This window comes from Podarcis gaigeae, assembly GCF_964106915.1.
Source record: "Podarcis gaigeae genome assembly, chromosome: 4".
NCBI classification, from domain to species: Eukaryota; Metazoa; Chordata; class Lepidosauria; order Squamata; family Lacertidae; genus Podarcis; species Podarcis gaigeae.
In genome coordinates this window covers 106200616-106214485 of record NC_139677.1, presented here as the reverse complement: position 1 = coordinate 106214485, position 13870 = coordinate 106200616, and the positions used below count along the sequence as shown (strand labels likewise).

General features: G+C 43.2%; 2 protein-coding genes and 1 long non-coding RNA gene across 5 annotated transcripts in view; 2 read left to right on the top strand and 1 right to left on the bottom strand.

Annotated features, from left to right (window-relative positions):
• The window catches only part of LOC310843215 (uncharacterized protein), a 292631-nt gene that overhangs the window by 50137 nt on the left and 228624 nt on the right, over nt 1-13870 (bottom strand). The window lies entirely within an intron of this gene.
• LOC310843373 (uncharacterized protein) overlaps nt 1-13870 on the top strand; it is a 50760-nt gene that overhangs the window by 14330 nt on the left and 22560 nt on the right. The gene's annotated exons all lie outside the window — the stretch shown is intronic.
• Nucleotides 11431-12829, top strand: LOC310844007. The gene is made up of 2 exons (XR_014563875.1): nt 11431-11986; nt 12710-12829. It is a non-coding gene; the product is annotated as an uncharacterized lncRNA (long non-coding RNA).

Here is a 13870-nt window from a genome sequence, read left to right as displayed (position 1 = left end):
AAAATAAGAACAATTCAAGATAAAGAACAGTTTCTGGGGAGATACCTGGAAGATCTACAGAAAGGGACGGTAGAGGAGAAAGAACCAACTGACATTGCTAACCTGTCATTCGGGCTTTTACCACCATCAGAGGAAGAACAAAAACTGGGAGCAGTTGGAGGAACAGATACTAAGTAACAAAATGTCTCTGCAACTTCTTAGCTGGAATTGTAACGGTTTGAACCTTCCCCAAAAAAGACGGCAAGTTTTTCACATTTTGAAGAGAGAACAATTAGACCTAATATGTTTGCAAGAAACCCACATTGCCAGAATACACAGGAAATTATTAATAAATAAGAGACTTGGACAGGAATTCATTTCATCAGATAAAGTGAAGAAAAGAGGCGTAGTGATTTATGCGAAAGAAAAATTGGTCCTAAAAATGATATTTAAAGATGAACAAGGGAGATATCTGGCAATTGAAATACAAGTTCAAGGAGAAAAAATTTTGATAGTTGGAATTTATGCACCAAATGAAGGGAAGGCCGAATTCTTTAAGAAGTTGCATGAGACTTTAATGGACTTCCTGGACTATAAAATCGTAATGATGGGAGATATGAACGGAGTTGTCTCCACAAACATGGACAAAGCACAGAGACAAGTGATATCTAAGGAAGGGAGACTACCAAAGACTTTCTTTGAAATGACTGAAATTATGGATCTGATTGACATCTGGAGAACAAGGAACCCTCTTGAGAGAGAGGGAACCTTTTTCTCTGAAGCAAAAATGACATGGACAAGAATTGACCAAATATGGGTTACTAGTAGCCTGGCGCCAAGAGTAAAAAAAGTAGAAATCTGCCCAAAAACCTGCTCCGACCATAACGCTGTAAAGATGGAGATGAAACTAACAACAACTGGATCCTTTAGATGGAGAATGAATGACACCCTACTTAAAGATGAAGAGATTCACAAGAAGGCCCAAAAGGCATTGAAAGATTACTTCGAGATAAACTTGAGAACAGATGTGGAGAAAAGAACAATTTGGGACGCAAGCAAAGCCGTGATGCGAGGTTTCCTAATTCAACAGAACTCTATAAAGAGGAAAAAACAAAATGAGAGGAAAGAAAAAATCTTAGAAAAAATGAAAGAAGGAGAAAAGAAATTGAGGTCCAAACCAAAGTCTCATGAGATTCTGAGAGAAATAAAGTATCACCAGATGCAATATATGGAATTGATGAATCAAGAAATAGAATGGAAAATAAAGCAGATGAGACAAAAGACATTTGAATCAGCGGATAAATGTGGGAAACTTCTGTCATGGCAATTGAAAAAGAGACAGAAATTGAACACCGTGACAAGCCTAGAAATGGACGGAAAGATTATCCACAAACCTAATGAGATAAGTAATTGCTTTCAAAGTTTTTTTAGGAAATTGTATGCACAAGGGCCAGTCAATGAGCAAGAAATAGAAGAATTTATTAGAAAATATGGTCTACCAAAAATTTCAGAACAAAGTAAAATGATTTTGAATGAAAAAATAACAGATCAAGTAATAGAGGGTGCCATTCAGAACATGCAATTGGGAAAATCACCAGGACCAGATGGTTTGACCGCTAGATATTATAAAGCGTTGAAGGAATGGTTGAAGCAAGCATTGAAGGAAGTTTGTAATGAAATTATGGAGGGGAAAAAGGCACCTGAATCGTGGAAAGAAGCTTTCATCTCACTTATACCGAAAACAGAGACTGAAAAGAACCAGGTTAAAAACTACCGCCCAATATCTTTACTTAATGTGGATTACAAAATTTTTGCAGACATTTTGGCAAAAAGACTGAAGAGAGTGTTGACAGGGGAGATTCATAAAGACCAAACTGGCTTTCTCCCAGGGAGACATATGTCAGACAATGTGAGGAACATTATAGACATTTTGGAGTTATTAGAAGTTGACATTAACAGAAAGGCGGTTTTGATTTTTGTGGACGCGGAGAAAGCCGTTGACAACATTTGTTGGAGTTTTATGAAGAAGAATCTCCAAGGGATGGGGGTAGGCCAAGGTTTCGAAAACGGTATAGGTGCAATATATTCTAAACAAAAAGCAAAGTTAATTGTAAACAATGTGGTAACGGAAGAAATTCCTATTGAAAAAGGTACACGACAGGGGTGCCCAATATCCCCTTTGCTTTTTATATCGGTCCTGGAGGTTTTGTTAAACATGATTAGAGGGGACCAGTTGGTTAAAGGAGTTCAGGTCGGAGTTAGACACTACAAACTAAGAGCATTTGCAGATGACCTAGTATTGACTTTGCAACAGCCAGACACTAGTACTAAAAGAGTATTAGAGCTAATCGAGATTTTTGGTCAAGTAGCAGGATTCAAACTTAATAAACAGAAAACGAAAGTGTTAGAAAAAAACTTAACTATAGAGGAAAGAGAGAGATTTCAGAGTGAAACAGGTCTGGAAATAACGAAAAAAGTGAAATACCTGGGGGTAAACTTAACATCTAAGAATGTGAATTTATTTAAAGACAATTATGAAAAATGCTGGTCAGAAGTAAAGAAAGATCTAGAAATATGGTCAAGGTTGAAACTCTCCTTGTTAGGCCGAATTGCTACTATCAAGATGAATGTACTGCCTAGAATGTTGTTTTTATTTCAAACCTTACAAATATTGGACAAGATGGACTGTTTCAAGAAGTGGCAGAAAGATATATCAAAATTTGTCTGGCAGGGCAAAAAGCCCAGAATAAAATTTAAGATTCTAACTGACGCAAAAGACAGAGGGGGGTTTGCCCTGCTGGACTTAAGACTCTATTATGAATCGGCAGCTTTTTGCTGGTTGAAAGACTGGCTACTTCTTGAGAATACAGACATTTTGGATTTGGAAGGGTATGACAATAGCTTTGGTTGGCATGCATATCTATGGTATGACAAGGTAAAGGTATATAAGGGTTTCAAAAACCATATTGTCAGAAAAGCATTATACAATGTCTGGATTAGATATAAGGATCTGTTGGAAAGTAAAACTCCCAGGTGGTTGTCACCAATGGAAGCTAAGGGGGTTAAAAAACTTAATATGGAATCTAAATGGCCAAAATATTGTGAAATTCTAGAATATGAAGGCGAAAGGGTTAAACTTCAGAGTTATGAGAAATTAAAGTCCAAAGTTAGAGATTGGTTACATTACCATCAGATAAACGAGACATTCAAACAAGACAGGAAAATAGGATTTCAGAAGGAGAGGTCAAAGTTAGAAACAGAACTGTTAGAACCCAATACTAAGAATCTGTCAAGAATGTATAATCTGCTGTTAAAATGGAATACACAGGATGAAACGGTGAAATCAGCTATGATTAAATGGGCACAAGACATTGGTCATGACATTATGTTTGCCGACTGGGAACAGTTATGGACCACTGGTGTTAAATTTACGGCATGTAATGCCTTAAAAGAAAACATTATGAAAATGATTTACAGGTGGTACATGACCCCAGTCAAACTTGCAAAAATCTATCATTTGCCCAATAACAAATGCTGGAAATGTAATGAGACGGAAGGTACCTTTTATCACCTTTGGTGGACCTGCCCGAGGGTCAAAGCCTTCTGGGAAATGATCTATAATGAAATTAAGAAAGTCCTTAAGTGGACCTTTTCTAAGAAACCTGAGGCTTTTCTCCTGGGCATGGTTGGCCAATTGGTGCCAAAGAAGGACAGGACTTTTTTTATGTATGCTACCACAGCAGCAAGAATTCTTCTGGCAAAGTATTGGAAGATGCAAGAACTACCTACTCTGGAAGAATGGCAGACAAAGGTGATTGACTTTATGGGACTGGCAGAGATGACCGGCAGAATCCGCGACCAGGGGAAAAAGACAGTGGAAGAAGACTGGAAGAAATTTAAAATGTATCTCAAAAATTGTTGTAAAATTGAGGAGTGTTAGATGTCAAGGGGTAAGAAGTAGAGAATTACAGCTGTAACTAATAAATTAAGGAAAACTTAATGAAAGGGAATTAAATGGATAAATGGATTGACGGGTTGCTATAAAATTGCAACATAAGGATGCAGTGAAAGGGAGGTATGGGGAAGTCGGATGAAAGAAGGTATACGAAAATAAGATTGTGAAATTATACATGTTTGTTTTTGTTTTAGTTTGTCTTTATTATGTGTTGTGCTTGGTCTTTTTTGTATGTGTTTAAAAAACTGAATAAAAAAAATATTTTAACAAATGGTGTGCATGCATCATGTGATTGGTTGTGCAAGGAGGGCCTTACCTGGCCCCCCACCAATATTTTATTCAAGTCAGCATCACTTCTTGAGAAGTTCAGGATGTCTGAATTCAGGGGTCAGGACAACCATGGAGACGAGTTATGTGAAAGATAGTCAGCAAGTAGAATGCGCTGAGTTCAAAAAAGCTGAGATCTTTCAGTCAGCTCTGGGTAGGCTGTTGTATCTGTCCCAGTAGAGCAGACCAGACATTACTTTTGCTACCAATCTGCTCAGTAGGGAAGCTACAAACCCCAGTGTGAGTGCCTGGAATGGTATCAAGAAAGTGCTGCATATCTGCAGGATACCAAGGATTTCTGTCTCAAGCTGTCAGCTAAGGGTGATGGCTAGCTGCTGTGTTGAACAGATAGTGATTGGGCAAATCTGGCTAACAGGAAGTCCGTATCTGGGATGGTGGTAAGGTTTGGGGACTCTTTGGTTGGGTGGAAGTCCCGGTGTGCTGGTCCCAGGGGTTAATCAAGAGGCAAGGTCCAAGTCCAGCCCATGGTTGATGATGAAGCAATATGAAGGCAGTCCATAAAAGTTGAAGCTGGGTGCAGGGCAGGGTTCAGGCAGGGACTGACAACTACCAATGTTGTTCCCGCAACTTGGGACTGGGGCTGGCTGGCTTTTATATGTCCCAAGGCATAGGGTGGCCCTGATCCTCAGATGACTCGCCTCTCCTGGCCTGGAGGTGAGGACTCCTCCTGCAGGAACTTAGTTCCCTCCGCCTCTCTGCCCTGAGCCTCTGCAGGTCAGGAGAGGCTGGAGGGTTACTGGACCCAGAGGTAACCCCAGCTTCCTCTAATGGGGCTGAGCTTGGAGCACCTGCAGGCAATGGGTCCTCCATCACCTCAGGAGCCAGAGCAGACTCAGCTGGTGCTTGCACCTGAGGATCCAGCACAGGTGGGGTCCTTTCAGGCTGATGCCCCAACCCTGGCTCAGCTGCTTCTGGAGGTGGGGAATCCTGTGCAGGCTGGGATTCCTCAGGTTCAGCATCTGAATCCGAATCCCAGGCCATCACACCCGGAAGCAAAGTCTCATTGCGCTTTCCTTTACTGAAGCTGAATTCAGTGTGCTGTCTGAACTTTGCAGGGAATTGGAAATTCTTTGTTTGGTTGGTTCAAGAAATCTGCAGGGATTGTTGTTTGCCTGTCACGGTGTGGGAGAACAATCAACCCTGTCTGAAGTTGGCAGAGTCTGGGCAGTTTAAGGCCAGAACCAAGCACCTAGACATCGGTTTCCAAAATGTGTGTCAGAGTATCCAGTTAGGCTTCGTGAGATTGCAGTACTGTTGAAGCCAGAAGTACCTGGCAGATGGGTTCATGAAACCTTTGAGCTTTCAGCATCATAGGGAGTTCTGTAAAGGTCTGTGTTTGGGGTAAGTGGTGAAACTTACGAGCCCCCAGCAGTGCAGGACGTGAGGGGGTGTGATGGGGAATCAGAGCTTACAGGGTTAACAGCTCAGAACCCATCGTCCTGCCTGTTCTGGGGAGGAGCTGTCTCCATCTTCTGGAGAAGCTGTTTCTTTGTTCTGTCTGACTTTCACTTTTGCTGCCGAGCAAGGAAGCAAGATGCCTGCTGTCTTGGATGGTTTGTTTCTTTTTACTGTTCTGCTGTAAATAAAGCTGTTAGTTTAGAACAACAGCGTGTGGACTCTATCTTCTGCAAGCTTACACACCAAGCGGCTAGCGCTGTGCACACTCTGCTACAAGTACAGAAAGCTGAATGGAAAACAGGGAAGTGTGCCGGACTCCACAACACTTTGAACCTCCAAGGAGTCTTCACCCAACTGGTGGATCGGACCCTTCTTGGTGTAAATATGGTGAACCAGTTCTATCTTCCACAAAGGTTTGCCTTAGCCTTTGTACTGGAACAGCTAGTGACCACATCTGCGCAGATCATCCTGGCGTTTGGACTCTGCCCAAACTTCTCACAGGAAAAACATCCACTGCTTCCAACACAGCAGTGCCACCTGCTGGTTGCAGTGATGGTTGGGATGACGTGGCAGCCAACTCCCCTTGCTCCTCCTGCTTTGGAGATTTCACCCCCTGAACAGGAAACACCCCCCTCGTGCACTCTTCTTCCAAAAGCTTCCCTTTTGTGGAGCTTTCGGTTTCAGGAACACATCCCTGCATGGTCCGGGATACTGTATCAGCTTTCCCCAGGGTGTAACCTCTGGCAGTCTGCTCAGCAGCCCCCGCCATCTTGAAGTGTCCATCATGTGATGCAGCTTTAATTCCTAGTATACCAGTCACAGAAAATTGCTGATGTGTTAACCAAGCTAAACCTGATGGATGCTAACCCTGTAGACACACCAATGACAACAGGTTATCAGGTAGATGACATGGAAGAAGCATTTTCTGACACTACACTGTACAGAAGTGTGCTAGGCAAACTAAATTTCATTGTCAGATATTCAAGACCTGACATTGCAGTTAGCTGTAACTTGCTAAGCAGACAAGTCAACAATCCAACTGTTAAGGATTGGAAAGCTCTGAAACGCATAGCACGCTATTTAATAATAATAATAATAATAATAATAATAATAATAATATCTTTATTGTCATTGCCCCCTCTCAGGGACAACGACATTACTTGGCTGCTCCATCCACCCAGATAGGGCACTCCACTCAAAATCAGAACAACTATAAAAACACTAATTAAAACTATAATATAATACAGCAAGGAAGATTAGATGACTTTCAAAGTCCAGGTTTCCCATTCAGGGCCGAGATTGCTCTGGAGAAGAAGCTGTTCTTGAGACGGCTCGTTCTTGTCATCATCGTCCTGTATCTCCGTCCCGACGGCAGGAGCTCGAAGAGACAGTGACCAGGATGCAATGGATCTTTTACTATGTCCAGTGCCTTCCTATGGCACCTTGTGGCATAAATCTGCTCTAAGGTGGAGAGTGGGCAGCCAACAATGCTCTCTGCTGCCTTAACAACTCTGCACAACACCATCCTGTCCTGGGTAGTACAGCTTCCGTACCACACACATAAGCCATAAGTGAGCACGCTCTCAATGGCACAGTGATAGAAGGCAAGCAGCAGTTTCTGCGGAAGATGGTTTTTCCTTAGGATTCTTAAAAAGTACAGTCTCTGCTGCGCCTTCTTCACAAGCCCCCTTGTGTTGACACTCCAGGACAGATCCTCTTGTAATTCAATACCCAAAAATCTGAACGTTGTTACCCTCTCCACACAGACCCCATCAATCAGAAGTGGCTGGACATTGCTCTTCTGTCTCCTGAAGTCCACCACAAGCTCCTTTGTCTTCCTTGTATTTATGAGCAAGTTGTTAGCTCTGCACCACTCTGTCAGCCGCTCCACCTCATCTCTATAGTCCGTTTCACCCTCCCTTTCAGAGATGAGCCCAATCACGGTTGTGTCATCTGCAAATTTGACAACCCTATTACTAGGGTGAGCAGCGACACAATCGTACGTGTAGAGAATATAAAGGAGCGGACTAAGTACGCATCCCTGTGGTGTTCCTGTGTTAGTCTTAAGTGTATTAGAGGTATAAGGGCCCAACCGAACCCTCTGGGTGCGGTCCGACAGAAAGGCCAATATCCACCCACAAAGTGATAACGGGAGCCCCAGATCTTCCAGTTTAGACACCAGACTATGCATTACAGACTGACATTTAACAATCAGCAGTCTGATCATCTTGAGATATTTGCTGATGCGAGTTTTGGAAGTGACACTACAGACAGGAAAAGCACGTCTGGAGTTTGCTATATGTACAACCAGGGTCTATTTGACAGGTTGTGCAAAAGCAAACAACAGTAAGTTTAAGTTCTTGTGAAGCTGAACTGAATGCATTGTCTTATTCACTCGTGGATTGTGAATGGTTGTTACAGTTGTGTAAAGACACGAGAATTCCTGTCAAATGTCTAATCCAGGTTTATCAGGACAACAAAGCATGTTTGGCTTTGCTGCCTTCTGAGGGTTGTAAGCAAAGCACGAAGCACTTTGAAGCTGCAACATGCTAGAGAATGTGTTCAGAAAGGACTCATAACGGTGTCCTACATGCCAGGTAATGAAATTCCTGCTGATTTATTGTCCAAGGTTGTTCCGAAGGATCAACACTGTACCTATGTACAGAAATTGGGTGTGTACTGATAATGTACTGACACGCTGCCCAGTGGTGTTCACAGAAAGGGGGAGGATGTTAGTTTCTGTTTCTCACTGTGCAGCTGTGCGGAGTCCCAGGACTCTGTTTACATTCAGGAGACTTTGCAGTCTCACGGGAAAAGGGAGACAGGATGTGACGTTAGTGGTTTCCTGTTTCCTTTGTTCCTTTGTTCAGTTGCTCTCTGCTTTCATAAAGAGAGGATGTCTTTTCTGTTCTGCGTAGTTTAGAAATAAAACTCTTTACAATGTAGCCAAACCTCTCGTCTCTTCCCTGTGCTGGGAACCCTGCTGGATAGAATGTACTTGAGGCCTTATCAAAGGCTCAGGTCATTAAACACGTCGGAGGCGATTTCAAAGGCTCAGCTCGGAAGAAGATGAGGCCTTATCGGCTTGGCCAAGCGGAGATTCTGACAAAGATTCACAAAATGTTTAGGGGTCTGCGTACCCCCAGGAAAAAAGCACTGGATCTAACCATCATCTTTTTTCTTTTACAAACATTTTATTGGTTTTGAATGAATCATAGAATTATAGAGTTGAAAGGGACCCCAAGGGACATCTAGTCCAGCCCCCTGAATGCAAGAAACTCAGCTAAAGCATTCATGACAGAATGAACCACACACATCACAAACACAATAACAACATTTATGTAGAAGTGTCCACGTATAGTTCAAGTAGGAACCAAGACGAGTGACCAGTGGAATGAATAAATGTTTACTCCCAGCATCTAGTGCTTAAACCAAAGGGAAGTACAATCTCCATATTGATGCAGTGGGAAGGGGGTGGGGATGGGGAGACTGTCTGTCCAAAGAGAAGAAGAGAAGGAGGAGTTTGGATTTGATATCCCGCTTTATCACTACCCTAAGGAGTCTCAAAGCGGCTAACATTCTCCTTTCCCTTCTGATGGGAAGTTTTGCTTCTGCACATAACTTTGGCAAACTGCTCTAAGCTGAAGCGTTCCTCACCCACCCTAGAATGTTTAGTTCATATTGAGTTCATGAAACATTGTATCCTGACCTGTTCTTAATACATGGTTAACCACATCTACGGAATGTGATAGTTATGTTCTTTTAAGTCTTGCTATATCAATCACTAGTAATAGTTTAATAAGGAGGTTTTCATGCCTGTCTAATTCTGTGTTCCCTTTCCCAACCTTTAATCTATTGATGATTAATACCTATATGCAACCCTTGTATTGTATTTGTGTTAACCAATCAGCAACAAGCACATATGTGGCAATGCTGTAATATTCAATAAAAGGGACTTCCCGAGACATGCTCGGGAGATGCCTCCCATATGACACTTGTCATTCGCCTGTCGTTTATTTCAACCCAACATCTGGTGACCCCGACGTGCCAGATCCCTTTACGCAGCCACCCCTGTACTTCACTCGACTGGAAAAGTCTCATCGCACTACTTCGTGAGTATGGGGGGGGGGGACTGACAAAGTTCCAACAGGAGCATGCCAGGGAGCTGCTTCATCTCGTTAGACAGCGGGTGGCGGGTGCTCATATTTCTTTGAAAGAAATTGAACAACTGTTATGTGAGATTGCTTGCCAGTGCCCCTGGTACCCAGAGTCCGCCTCTCTGGGATCAGAAGCTTGGCAAAAGATCGGAAAAACCCTCTTCACAGAACTGAGGGCACCGATTCATTGTCTGCTCACTTGGCAGAAATGTGCAGATGCCGTCGCTAGATTAGGACCACAGGCATCTCCGTCGGCCCCTGCTCTTTTAGCCAAAGCAGACAATCCCCCACCTTACCCAAAGCTTCTGCCTCCATCGCAACCTTGCCAACCCCTCCCTACACCTCAGCCCACATCCACCCCCCATCCCTCCTTTGCCTGCCTCAGCCCCTGCGTGTTCTCCCACAGGAGCTGTGCGCGCTGCGCTTTCTCAAGCTAGGCAGCAAGGGCTCCTCTCCTTAGAGGAAGAGGTTGGAGGGGCTGGGGAAATGCCATCTGCTTTCCCTATCTCCTATGCGAACCCCGGCACTGCACAACAGCAGGTTATGTATGAGGCGCTTCCTTATTCTGTTCTGAGAGAATTAAGGAAAGCCATTACTGATTCTGGCCTCAAATCTTCTTATGTGCTAGGGCTGCTGGAGGGGATCGCAAATGGTTACACAATGCTACCTCAAGATTGGAAGGATTTGATGCGCATGCTTTTATCTCCTGCTCAGTATGTGGTTTTTGAAAGTGAATTTAAGCATAGCGCAGCAGCCCTGGCTGATCCACAGCATTCAGCCACCCATCTCTTTGGCGCTGGTCTGTATGATATTATACCAGCCCAGGCGCAATTGACACCTTTACATTTCAGTCGCACCGCGACCTATGTACAATGTGCCTTTCGGAAAGTCCCTGTCTCAGGGCAACCATTGAGTTCCTTCATTAATATTAAGCAACAACATTCGGAGCCTTATCACCAATTTATAGATAGATTGAAAGAATCAATCAGCAGGCAGATTGATGACCCTACAGCTCAAAATGAATTGATGAAGAAATTGGCCTTTGAAAATGAAAACACCGATTGCAAGAAGGCTTTGCAGTCAATCATACATCGCCCCAAATATGACCTGGCCGATATGATTCAAACCTGTGCAGGTGTTGGCAGCCAGAGCCACGCGATGTCTTTGCTTGCCGGTGCCATCCAGGCTGGCAATAAGCCCACGGGCAATTGCTTCAATTGTAAACGCCCAGATCATTTTGCTAAACAATGCAAAGCCCCTGGCGGGGGAGCAAACAGGAATGGTGATGCCAATAAGGCTAAACCTTCCAAAAAATGCCCAAAATGCGGAAAAGGCTATCATTGGGCAAATCAGTGCAGGAGTTCGGGAAACTCCATAGGGGCCCAGCTCTCGGGCCAGGACAAATAGAGAGCCCTCCGCCGTTAGTTTCCTCCACTGAAAAATTTTCTAAGGATACACCCTCTGATTTCACCATTGATTTAATCAATCAGGAAACCAAAGATGCTCACCCAATTGGCAGGCCCACTACCACCTAAGGTCACAGCCTTAATTTTACCCAAATTCTCTGCGGCCAAAGAAGGAATCCTAGTTATTCCAGGAGTCCTAGATCCTGACTATGTGGGCACAATCATGTTTCCACTTTGGAGCCATATGCCCATGCAGTTAAAAAAGGGTGAGTCTTGGGCGCATTTGGTAGTGCTCCCTTCTCATCCTACTGCTTCTATTATGGATAGTAATTTGTACCAGCTCTCTCCCCTCTCTCCACAGCTATTACCTGTAATCCAGAGGAATGGTGAACAGAAACTTCTTCGTAAGTATAAAATCAATGGCAAAGTTCTGGAAGGCTTGATTGACACGGGCGCAGACATTTCTGTCATATCCAGTAATTGTTGGGACCCCACGTGGCCCCTTCAGTCTGCCTCTGCAGTTTGGGGTGTGGGTGGACCTCAAACCTCTTCCAAAAGCGTATAGTGGTTGCCTGTTTCTCTGCCTGATAGCTCTGAAACCATTGCATACATCCAGCCCTGTGTGCTGAAAATGCACCTCAATCTGTGGAGCAGAGACCTACTACAACAATTACAAGCTACCATTCACTTTAATGAGTAAGCTTGCACTCCCCCTCAACTGGAAATCCACCACCCCTGTTTCGGTGGAACAATGGCCCATAACGGGGGAAAAGCTACTTGCTTTAAAACAACTGGTGAATGAACAATTATTGGCAGACCATATTGAGTTCTCTGTTAGCCCCTATAATACCCCCATCTTCGTCATAAAAAAGAGAAGTGGGAAATGAAGATTTCTCCAGGATTTAAGGAAGATTAATGACATCCTTGAACCCATGGGGCCCTTGCAGTGTGGTCTGCCTAATCCGAATGTGATCCCCCATTCTTATCAATTGGCTATCATAGATTTGCAAGATTGCTTCTTCTCCATCCCCTTACAGGAGAAGGATCGTAAACTCTTTGCTTTCACTGTTCCTGTGTTAAATAACAGCCAGCCCACAGAACGGTATCAATGGAAAGTCCTACCGCAAGGAATGCAGAATTCCCCTACCATGTGTCAATATTCTGTGAATCAAGCCCTCCAGCCTTTCCGTCTTCAGTATCCAAACCTCTTGGTCTATCATTACATGGATGATATTTTGATTACTGGCCCCCACCTTCCCCCTCAATGGAAACATGATATGGTAGCCTGTTTGTCAATTTGTTGACCCCATACGTGGCTTCCTTTAATGTCACTTGCGCCCGTATGGTCAATTGCACAAAAACCAACTGTGTGAAAATGGGCAAGGATAATTTTAACTGCTCTAATTACATTTCCTATGTATATAAATATACAGAGCTGCCTGAAGGCTGGTTCTGGTCATGCCCAGGCTATACATTCAATTATATTCCAGCAAACATCAGCCATGGCACACCTTGCTGCTTAAGCCATTTGTCCATCATTTTACCCAAAAAGCATCATTTGTCCCGTTCTCGACATCGCTGCTCTGTGGAATTGATTAATGATTGTGACGATTCTGTCTCTCTTCCCAGTAGATCTGAATATATCTCCTTAGCTGTTTCTCTCTTAGGAGTCCCTGGATTAGCTGTACGGAATAGTATGAATATTAACTCTTTAGCTTGCTCCGCAGCAAAAGCTCTGAATTTTACTTCACAAGCTCTTCACCTTTTGAATAAAGAACAGAGTGAACTTTATCATGGACTTCTACAAAATCGTGCTGCCATTGACTATTTGCTCATGCTTCATCATTATGGCTGTGAACAAGTGAATGACGTGTTGTTTCAATATTATTGATAATTCCAAAGCTATTTAAAAGCAAATCTCTCATTTGCCAAATCTTACACACCACATTAAACAGGACGTTGGATTTTCTGGCCTCTGGGATTCATTCGCCCAATGGCTCACTGGCTGGTTGCCAAATCTAAATTGGCTTCGTAATCTTTTTCAATATGTTATTATCATAATAGGTATATTAATTTTATTATGCTGCTTCATCCAATGCATTCCTGGTCTCATGCGTCTTTGGTCTCAGTTTTTTTTCTCCTCCTCAGCCACCTAATAAAATCATTGCTGCCTACTTTGCGAAGTGGCAGCACCAACAGTAAATAATAGGGGAGGTGTGGGCAGACTTACTTCGGGCATGCGCTGGCAAACCACGTATCCCGAAGTATTTTTGTCCCATTCACCCTGAAATTACAAAAAAGGGGGGAGATGATGGGAAGTTTTGCTTCTGCACATAACTTTGGCAAACCTCTCTAAGCTGAAACATTCCTTCCTCACCCACCCTAGAATGTTTAGTTCACATTGAGTTCATGAAACATTGTATCCTGACCTGTTCTTAATACATGGTTAACCACATCTACGGAATGCGATAGTTATGTTCTTTTAAGTCTTGCTATATCAATCACTAGTAATAGTTTAATAAGGAGGTTTTCATGCCTGTCTAATTCTGTGTTCCCTTTCCCAACCTTTAATCTATTGATGATTAATACCTATATGCAACCCTTGCATTGTATTTATGTTAACCAAT